This window comes from Epinephelus moara, chromosome 1 (genome assembly GCF_006386435.1).
Source record: "Epinephelus moara isolate mb chromosome 1, YSFRI_EMoa_1.0, whole genome shotgun sequence".
Lineage (NCBI taxonomy): Eukaryota > Metazoa > Chordata > Actinopteri > Perciformes > Serranidae > Epinephelus > Epinephelus moara.
Genome location: NC_065506.1, coordinates 41,052,992 through 41,064,704, shown reverse-complemented (window position 1 = coordinate 41,064,704; position 11,713 = coordinate 41,052,992). Strand labels below are relative to the sequence as shown.

The 11,713-nt window shown below is 39.8% G+C and overlaps 1 pseudogene; it reads left to right on the top strand.

The window, feature by feature from the left end:
- Positions 1–6,515: 6,515 nt before the first annotated feature.
- LOC126389718 (hatching enzyme 1.2-like) lies at positions 6,516–11,306 on the top strand (annotated as a pseudogene).
- The last annotated feature ends 407 nt before the right edge of the window (positions 11,307–11,713 follow it).

The window sequence follows — 11,713 nt, the reverse complement described above, 5'->3', positions numbered from 1 at the left end:
AGAAACGTATATCTTTTTCCAACCTCTCCAGGTAACGAGTATCATTAATACACGACGTGCCCCAGGCACAACATTTAGCTCCAAATCCACAAAACCAGCCTGAAAATGAAGGAAATCTGAAACGACTGCATTAGAGTCAATGGAGCACAGCTGTGTTGTTGTCGGACCCTGGTCGGAGCTGGCCCGATGCTACATTATGATTGGTCAGTCTGCGTTCGGAGGCGAGACTTAGTGAAAGGTCAATTATCAGGCTTGTTGACATTTTTAGAAGAGATGTGTTTTTACAGTAAAAAACTGTAATACTGATAAAGAATATTATTGAAACTATTACCATCTTTCTGTTATTGATTTAAGTTCTGTTCACTCAGGATATCAGTGCTTTGAACATTTTAATACTGATAAAAGTAATGCTATCAGACATATATTGGTTTAAATATGTTGCACAGTGTTACAATGACTTACTAAAAGGTAGTATTTCTTTATGCTTCCAATTTCAGCAGGTAACTACTGAAACCAATATAGCAGATTAATACAAAATTTGTTCAGACATATGTTTGTAGTGTCATGATCATGTTCATATTAGTGCTAAAATAAGAAACTAAATATGCATTAATCTGGGTATTGATATCAGCAGTATCATCAGTGCTGTATGTGGAGAGGTGTAGTTACTGACAGTCTCCTCTGGAGGGCGTCACTATCCTCATGATGACACAGAAAGGTGTCAGTCTCTATCAGTAAAAATGCTTTCACATTAATATTAACCATAAATGTTTGTGTTGAAGATATCATTGTTAAGTGTGTTTAACCACAATAACTTGAACAGTATTTCTAACAATATTAAAGTATCAATATACCCATCTTTGAAAACGGCCATTGTCCTACCCCACACTGTGTAGTGCTTGTTGCTTGGTGTGTTTCTTTTTGGGTCCTCAGTTTGATTGTATTTTGTGGAGCACTTTGTGAATTTTATTTCTGTGGAAGGTGCTATGATGACAATTACATTTATTATCACTATATTGTTACTGGAGTGACTGACTGTCTGGACTAGCTGAAAACTTCAGCATGGACACATTCAGAAATGAGCACTGCCCTCCAGTGGACACAGTCACAAATTACAATACTCACACTGAATATGGAGCCAAGAACATTTGGAGAGTTGGGATCATGTACAAGAACATCTAATTGTGTGCAAGTTTTAAAGCTTGCAAAACAATAGCTGTAAATCACACTTTATAAATGTGAGAAAAAAAACGTGTGAGAATGTGTAAAAAAGATTTGTAAGTGATTAAAAATTTAAAAATAAATACAAGTTGTGCTCAAAATTCCCACACTGTATGTGTCATTAAAGTTTCAAACACACACACAGTTCAGAGTTACAGAAAAAATCCAGCTGATCACAATCATTTGGCGTTTTAGGGTGGGCACAACTACATGCTGTAACTATTTTTGCAGTCACTGTATGCAGCTTCTTGGAGTCAGTGAGATTCAAACACACAAATGAGGTAAACATATAAATGAGTGCGCTTCAGAGGTGTCGGTAGGTGCATTTTAAAATTTTGGACAGTATCAGGCTCGCTGTTTTCCCCTGTTTCCAGTCTCCAGGCTGTGTTTGTATGTTTTAATGACTTACAACTAAAATCAGGCTGCATTTTGAAAGTGGTTAATTCTTAGAGTCATTACAGGAAGCACAGGAAGCACAATCTATATCAATACATTGGGATAAATGTTGATATATCATCATATTAGCTGTGGATGGAATGAACGTTCCCCACCACACATTGGCTACATAAAGTGGCCTTGTCACAGTTGACTGCTGTGGGTGGGTTTATATTGCCAACAGTGTGTTGAATGTCCCACACTGATAAGGACAGAGGAGTGTGTTTTATGTGACAGATGCTTCAAGCTCAGACTGTCAGATCTACAGCACAACATTTAAGCGTTGGGGAGGATACAGTGAAGTTTCTGCTGGGGACAATATACATGAATACAGACAATAGGAGGTTTTTAGAAACACTGATGTTGTTCCCTACGTGTCCCCAGTGCAACCCCTATTAGAAACTGTGGATATCATTAGTATAGTTTTTTATGTATGAATAGTATTTGATATATATTTTCTTTCAATGTGATCTTATATAATACCAACTGAACAAACTCTATTGATAAGGACCATATAATGATATTAAAGTAATTTAATATAATTCATTTAATTTATAAGAAATAAACCCAAAAGCTCCTTACTTTAAATCATACTTTTTGCTGCACCAAGACACCGTCATGTCTTTCCTCAAGAAAGGGAAATCAAGGTTTCAAAAAAGAGAATAAAGAAAGGAAAGAGAAAGAATGCAAACTGCCTTTATAACATATATAAAAATCCCGTTTTACCCCTCCCCCATGAGGGTGTGGTGGTCGTGTGTCTTCCTCAAGCTTGAGTCCTCCACCAGAGGCCCACATGTACATCAAAGGACCAAAGGACGAAGGGTAGGGGGAGCAGAGTAGACTGCTTCTGCATAGGGCCCAGAATTTGCCTACGCCCTGATAACCACCAGAACAAGAAAGCAGAAAAGAACTAACTCTATTGTGCTTCTATATAACAATGAGAGGGCCATCAATCAAAGATAACATGTCTACAGCCACCAAAATGCAAGTTTGTAGTTTCAGTGTATTGAGAAATCGTTTTGCATGTAGTGTTATAAAAACAAAAACCACTTGGGCACAAAGTAAAATATCATGGTATTTTTGATCAAACACCTCCATATTGATTTGCAACAGTATTGCAGGGTTGACTACTGGTGCTTTCACAAATACTTACACGAAGACATATTTGGTAGAGTTGTACCGATACCGATACCAGTATCGGAAATGCCTCTGATACTGCCTAAAATGCGGTATCGGGCATCGGCGAGTACAGCCTATGAGCAATCCGATACCACGTAATGCCTCACGTCATTACGCATACGCACGCTACAGGCAAACGAAACCGAAATGGAGCTCAAAAAGCATTCTACTGTAGCCTTTAAAATGTCTTTTTCACCAAATTGTGTGGCTGCACTTTAACCTGTGTCTTGATCTGTGTCAACACTGGATTATAATAATAAAAAAAAAAGTTTTATGGCATTCATTCTACTATTATGTATTTATTTCTTAATATTTTACATAGAGTTTTAAGAGTTGAGACATACAACAATTCATATCCCATCCATTTTTATTTTACGCGCTGGTATCGGATCGGTACTCAGTATCGGCAGATACCTTAGGTTCAGGGATCGGAATCGGTATCAGGAAGGAGAAAGAGGTATCGGTACATCTCTAATATCTGAGAAGGAGAAAGAGGTATCGGTACATCTCTAATATCTGATAAATAATCATCACTAAAGTGGATATAATGTGTGAGTAAAAACAAAAAATAGAACAGCTGGAACAGTCCGGTACAAAAATTACATCACATTACTATAATGCAGCCTTAATAACCAAATAAAGACAACACCGAGTGTATAACGATGTCCAAAATCTTAGACAATCTTAGGGATGCACGACAACATCGGCACGTCATCGCTATCGGCCAATCTGCTTTTTTTATTTGCAAAATGAATGAGTGTTATGTCCATTGAAAAGTATTGTATTTCATGTCTCCATCTGCTGGTGGGTCATCACAATAAGAATAAGCACACATAATGTGATGCTAATTCCACTACAGATCACTAAAATTAGGTTGGTAAGAAAGTATATATATCAATATCAGTATCGTTATCAGTTAAATGGGTTGGTACATAATATGTCCTCCGCATAAAAAGATATATTGATATATTGCCAAGCTCTCACTGTCACAATCACTTAAAGTCTATGCAGCATGTAACGTTGGAGCTCAGAGTAACTTACCACACTGCCCGTCCTGTCCAGGTACATCAGGCCGATACATCATGACGTCCATCACAACAACAAAAAACAGTGTTAAATCCAAAGTCCGGTGCCAAAAGAAAAACGAACTAAACATAAAAAATCACGGTGTCCCACTACTGATTCCCGCAGTGTTGTTTTGTCCCTACTCAGATGTAACCGGAAGTAACGTATCCCCTCTTGATCCGCCGAACGACGGTTCACTCAAACTGCAAAGCTAGCTAACGGCTAGCGGGCTAAAGATGCTAAACTAGCTAGCTAGGTGTTAGCGGGCTTGGTAGCAACGTCTTTTATAGTCATACACAGTCACGAAACAAAAGCCCCACACTCTGTATGCTCCCGTGCTCACAGGAGGGTCCTGTTGGATCACTATTTAGTACTTTTTCTTACCAACTTTTCCTGCTTGACCTCTCCATGTTACTATCTCTCAAACTCCATTGCTGCTGACCTTTCTTCTTCTGCTCCCATGACTGGCTGACACCTTTACAAGGAAATGACCACCCATTCAACTTAAAATGAATAAATCAATTAATCAGTTAATAAATAGCATAAAAACAATACAGATGTTATAAAAATTATATCAGAAATGACAGAAATCTTATATATCAGGTCATGAGATGTTGTACAGGGCGCACAGGTTCAGTGTTTTAGTAGCTTTCTTATTTTTTGAGAATAGAATTGACGTAATGTTTGAGTTCAGATTCAATAACTGAAAAGGACGGTTTATGAGCGGAAAAGTTTGATTCATGAATGTATGTTTTGGCAAGTAGTAAAGTCAAATTGATGATGTAACCCTGATTTGCTTTGGTAGAGGGACCGCCCATTCAACTTGACCTCTCAGTAAAGCCTACTTTGTAAACCCTATTTCTCAAGAATCGATATAAATAACTGCTGTTATGAGAAAACAAACTTTGTTATCTCAAGATATTAGCATTAAAAAAGATTATTGCAAGCACAGCCACTCTTGGATTCTGTACCATTCAACACCTGTGTGAAGAAGAGGAACAACTGTGAGCCAGACTTTTTCAGCATACATCAGTTTTGGACCTCTCTAGTATTTTTTTCTTGTGTTTTGCAAATGATTTAAAAGTATTTTTATAGTTATATGGGCAGTACTGTACTCCATGCACACACCCACTGACACACCTGGGACAGACGCAATATTTCACACAGGCTGCGAGGACTCAGGAGTTTCCATTGGCAGTGATAAAGGTGTGCTGTTATGTTTGTGCATTTTGATCATGTTGTTTATTCGCCCTCACAGTACCTGGACCGTATAAAAACTCTGACTGGGTGACAGCAAGACATTCTCTCTTCGGGCTTTCAGGTAAGAACCCCGTCCTCCTTTAACACCACACACTTCATCACTCTTACACACAGCGCCAGTGATTTAGGTGACATCTAATGCCTCAGTCAGGCATGTTACATTGATATTTTGCATGCAGAGTTCTACATATTCCTAATGACTTTTTTTCTTTCCTCCCCTTCTTTATCCTCTCTGGTTATCACAGGTCTGCTGAGGTAAAATGTTCCACAAACCACCTCATCTCACTGACATGACACAAGGCCTGCATGTAGGGTCCAAACAGGACAATCAGAAATTAACATCATACGTTGATATGAAACAAGACACACCCAAGACACTCCAAAAAGAAGTTACAAAGCTTATTTTATTTGGAATGTGATGTTTTCAGGTTGAAGCTGATCCAAAGGGAGGAAAATTAATGGCGAGAATGTTCAGTAGTTAATGTCTAATCAACTAATAGAGAGAGTCAGGCCCCAATTAAGGCTTATAAAATATGGAATTGTCATAAGGAACTTCATTTGAAAATAAAAAGCTATAAATTGCCTTGCATAGTTATAAGTCTGCCATTAAAATAGTTTGAAGTTCAAGTATAAAGCTACAGAATGTTGTTATTTTGATGACGTTTTGGCCTTTGGGCCTTCTTCAAGATCAAGAAACACAGGGCCGAAATGTCATCAAATAAAAGAAATGCATACTGAGCCAGAGTGTGCAACACTTATTTTTCTACAGTGACACCTCACTGTCAAAAGAACTGACATTATGATATAAAAAGTGATGAGAAATAAAGTGTCATTGGGGGAAAATGTTATTAAATAAAAACTTGATGTTCTAAGAATGAGTCAAGTTAAAAAAAAATACATGAATTTCTTATTTAATATGTTTTCATCAATGTCATTATTTCATATTTTAACATTTCAGGCATTCAAAGAAAGAGGGTTTCAGTACGTCAAAGCAAGCAGAGCTGATTTGTGTTGTGTCTTTGTGAATGACTTTCCTTTACATTTTGCTCTTCTTTTTTCATGTCACTGTGGGCGACTACAGGAAGGTAAGGTAAGACTGAAATTACAGCCCCTCTTTACCAGCTTTAAATAAAAACTGACCAGTGTTAGAGTAATGTTATATATTTTGTATACTTGGTAGAATCTCCTTTTTTGTATTATTGGATATTTAATGACTGTATATATAATAATTGTAAATGAGCAGCCATGTTGGACTTTGAAGTAACCTTGAAGTCGCTCAGNGACTGTATATATAATAATTGTAAATGAGCAGCCATGTTGGACTTTGAAGTAACCTTGAAGTCGCTCAGCTCTAAAGTTACAAATGATGATTACACAGTTCATACAGTGTGACACACAATGTGTTGTGCAGAGGTTGCTACCCTTGAGGAGGACACAGCCAGGGAGCTTTCTGTTGGTGAACTGCTGGAGAGAGCCAACAGAGACCGCAGTGAGTCCAGCTTTCTCATTTGAGTTCCCTAACCCTAACCAGACCTTAAACATGTTGTAGTGGCCATATTGTGGACCAATTAACTAAAAGATGCTGTCACCAAATGCAGCACTTTGTTTTGCAAGCATGGGTTGCTGCACCAAAAGTGTGTTACTAAAGTATTACATACACAAGAGTAATAGTGGTGCAGTACTAATTTGTTTAAGTTAGTTATCTGTTAAAGAGCATCTGCCTGCATTTTAGATCAGCCATTTTGAACAAGTCACCACATAAAAGAAGTCAGTGTTTATATTTGATGAAAAGCAGAAGCGGTGCAAGGGTGAGGATGGTGCTATCATTGTTTCAGTTAGGACCCTTGCTACAAGTCAATGACAATACAATTTCAAGGCAGTGGCTTGCGGCGTCCGACACTGACGAAAAAAGCTGTCCTTTAACGTTGCCGTGATATGCAGCCAGTTGCCATTATAGTTTCACAGTGCTCGGCGGCATCAGGGGGAAATGCAGCGGGACAAGAACGAAAGTTAAGGCAGCAAAAGTCCAAGTCAGGTGGACGGGCGGGGGGTTGGTGGATGGGTCCAACAAACACTGATTTCCAATATAGAGAGCGATGTTCTCATGAACAATTATAAAGCCAAACCCGCTCCTTTTTCCTAAACCTAACCAGTTGTTAGAGGGAAAAAAAGTCAATTTAGTGCTTTTATTTTGAAAGAGACTGTATGTAATTGGTAAATTTCCTGTGAAAACAGAAGTGTATTTTGAAAGATGACAATGCATGTAAAAAGCAGAACTTAACACGGCGTCCCAGAACGTCAACAACCAACGCATCCAGGGTACCTTTCACGTCATATCTGGACGTGGAAGGTACATGACCAAACGTTGACATGTGACAAGGTTGGAGTGAGAATGTGTTGTCCAATGACCCTACAGTGTCACCACTGACGTGTAAAACTTCAATGGCCAAACCATAATACAAGTTCAGCAGTTCAAACTGTGAAACAAAAGGTTATCTCTAACCTTCTATGTAGTTCTCGCTCACACCCACACCTGTGTTGGTCTGCAGCCCCTGACTTAGATGAGCCCATCCTGATCGAAGGAGACATCGCTGTCAAGTCTTTGGCTGACAGAAACGCTGACCCCTGCACCGCCAGAGGCTGCCTGTGGCAAAAGTGGTCCGATGGGAAGGTCTACATCCCCTACTACATCGCCAACCACTACTGTAAGCATGAATTGTTTCATTTAGATTTATTCTCATGGAGACAGATGCATTTTACTGAGAGAACAGACCGATGCCACAGTCACAGCTAATTTAGATGGACTTGAATATTCATATCTTTGTACAACTGTGAGTTTCTTTGTATTCACTTCTATAAGTTACACTATATGTATTTAATAGAAAGCAATTATGTATAAAATCAGTATAAAACTTCCAAGACTCAGCCTTTTATACATTATATAATTACTGATGTACAGGAATGCAAAACTTTTTTTTTAAGAGCAGGACGTTGCTATTTTTGATAATAGTAAAACTTAATTCTGCAACAGTCCAAAATAATGTAGTGGATTTGTTTCCGCTAACAATATTATATATAACCACAATGCATTCTACAGCTCGATTACACAACATGAATGGATTAGGAAAGGTTACGGTGGATTTAGAAAACGCTCCACTGCTACAGATTTTCTAAACCTGCCTTATTTGTCCTGCAGCCTCCCGTGAGCAGGCCATCATCATTCGTGGACTGGAGTCTTTCTCTGCAGTTTCCTGCATCCGTTTCAGACCCTACCATAACGGTGATCATGAGTGGCTGAGCATTGAGTCCAGGGACGGGTAAGAGTCCGGCTGTAGGTTCACTGCTCAACAGCAGGGTTTAAGCCATACACATCGACGACTTATATTCTAACTCGGAAAATGTACTACTTCAACCAGATCGGACAGAGCGCACCGTAATTACACTTGTCACACTGTTGTTCTACGAGGATTGCAGAGCAGCACTTTCCTTCACAATTCTACGTGGAGATAACTTGTATGATTCCTTAAAACTGCTCTATGTTCATGTGTCTACAGCTGCTACTCCTGGGTGGGTCGTCAGGGTGGAGGTCAGACTGTGTCTCTGAGCCGTCAGGGCTGCCTGTACCACAGCACCGTCCAGCATGAGCTGCTCCACGCCCTCGGCTTCAACCATGAACAGACTCGTTCCGACAGGGACAATCACATCAGGGTGTTATGGGAAAACATCATCGATGGTTAGACGGGCTCACCTTCTGTTACATGCATTGATTTAGTCTTAAATATGTTCTCAGAGGCAGAAATAGTTTAATTGTTTGAGTTAAACCTGAAAGGAGAGAGGCACCTGTCGATTAAGCAAACACATGGAGGAAACATCATTCCTTTAAAGCCTTAATTTTTTCTCGAAGGAGCACTATACGTCATTCAAAGCAACAATATAGCAGCAAACCACTATTTGCTATGGAAAGATATGGTAGAGTAATGGCACGCTGCCGCTGTGTGTGCTATAATCCGAGCTTTTTTGCTATTTGTTGTGGTAGACGGCCCAGCTGTGCATGCATGTTTGTGCATGTGAGTGTCATGTGAGCATCCCACTGACTAGCTAGTGCTCTGCACTGCGCTCATACGGCAGTTACCACTGATATCAGATGCCCCCAAAGTTAACACCATTAGCTCTGTCAGCACTGTTGCCCTTGTTGGTACTGTTCACACTGTTAGCACCATGTTGAAGGTGTGCAGGCAACTTCTGAATCAGAGATGTATGAATCAAAGACCTCTTTTAACTGAACAATTTTTCTTACCTTTGAGATATTGACCAAATTTCTCCAGTCAAACGATACCCACATTCGGTCCTTTTTACACCTAAAAAAATACTATTTGTATAGCTTTGCTAACAGTCTGTAACACCCAACTTAAAGGAGCTATATGTAAGAAATCTAAAGCAAATAGTCGTAAAATCCTCCTAATATGTCACAGAGACTAAGGAATAATGTTCATATAACATACTGATCTCACCGACAACAATAGTACAGCCAGAATATTCGCATTTAAAATAATTTTTTTTACGGTCCGCAAATCATGTTTATGTTTTGAATTTGTGTTTTGGCCTGTTGCGCCACCCACCACCGTCTACCAGTCACGCAGTCAGTAGAGTCTCAGCATCAGTTACAGTTACGACTGAGCTACAGCAGCACGGCAAGCAGCATTAGCAGTGTCCTGGTACATAGCATTAGCAGCCGGCTCCTCAGCTGTATCGCGGCAGCAGCGTTAGCAGCAGAGAAGCCGGACTTGCTCGAACGGTCCGCTGGAAAACTGAAGATCAAGGACGCGGCGACACAGCCCTGCCACTGCAGCCGCCCATGGGCAAACAAATCAGTACAACCTCGAATCTGTAGGGGAGGGGGGGCGGACACGACTCGCGGCAGTATTTTGAATTTGAGTGCAGTAACCGTTTTGGCCACATTCTTACATACAGCGCCTTTAACTTTTGTATATCTACAGGTGAACTTCAATAACGAAGCCCACAGTCAGTGTGGGTCAAAATGCCATTACAGGCTTTTAATAAATTCAGGATCCAGCTCAGTGGCCTAGTAGTAGAGTGTCTGCCCTGAGAGTGGAAGGACGTGGGTTCGATCCCCGGCCGGGTCATTTAATTTTAATTTAATTTAATTTTTTTTAAGATTTTATATACTTTATTAATCCCCGAGGGGAAATTCAATTTTACACTCTGTTGTCAATTACACACAGGTNCAATCTATAGGCTGGTGCACTGGAAGTATACTATACGTGGATAACCAAAACTATACACAAAATAAACCCCTTTTTCCAACAGATGATGCCACATCAAAACTTAAATGATATCACCACCAGTCAACAACAGGTGAACTCCCACTGCATCAGCTGCTCCCGGAGGCCAATACCAGCTGCAGCAATGCAGGATTAAAGCGAGATCTTCTTACCGAACTTTAAAACAGTGTATGAGTGATTTTACATCCTGCATATTTTCTCTCATCTCTGCAGGCATGGCGTACAACTTCGACAAGATTGCCACTCTGAACCAGGGAACTCCTTACGACTACAACTCTGTCATGCAATATGAGAGGTACGGATAACTTGCTTACGTCATTTACTTTATTCAACACATTTTCATTTATCTTTCACTAACTGCATCTAAGTGACTCTGATCAGTGTCTGTGAAGATTTTCCAGTGTTTCTTTGTAAGTTTCTGACAATGATCACATGAGCAGCGTATGCTCCTATATGAGCTACTGACCAGTGTGAATCTGCTTTTAAACATTATCACACTACACATCAAATGACTAAAATCACCTGAGGTTTCAGGGATTGTTTCCCTTCAGGTAATCGAACCCAAGCTCAACCTGCTTTGCACTGTGGTATCTGTGATTCTCCAGGTAGGCCTTCTCCAAGAACAACCGTCCCACTATGTTGCCCATTCCTGACAGCAACGTTTCCTTCGGCCAGGCCACCCAGATGAGCAGGAACAACATTGAGAGGCTGAACAGGCTGTACCAGTGCTGTAAGTATACTGTGGTCTTCAAACAACAGTCAGGTGCACATATAGGCACTGAAGCAATTTTTGCTCACAGTTATTCTCCCTGTCCATACTGGCCCTGATGAGGTGTTGAACAGAGGTGTCAGATTGTCTATGTTTCATTCTAATGACGTATTGTGTCATTTAAATATAATGACCCATTGTCCAGGGACACACAGGGAGAGAATGTTGTACTAAAAGACTATAACTTTGTAATTTAGACTCATAAAGAGTTGCATCAACTTCAGATAAACTTTGGAAGACATTTGCTTTTTAGCCTCCTGAGATTAAAAATCTCTTTTTCAAGAGAGCAACATAAATTACGGACAGACAACATAGAAGAAAAATACAAAATAAACAATATACAGCTCTAAAACAAGCAATATAAAACACCAAATGAGATTACAACAATGAAAAGCTAAACTAAAATACACCCTGACATTGGCGTATAGAAGATTGTGTGCAAAAATCCTGCAACGTGCTTTAAAACAGCCGAGAGGAACCA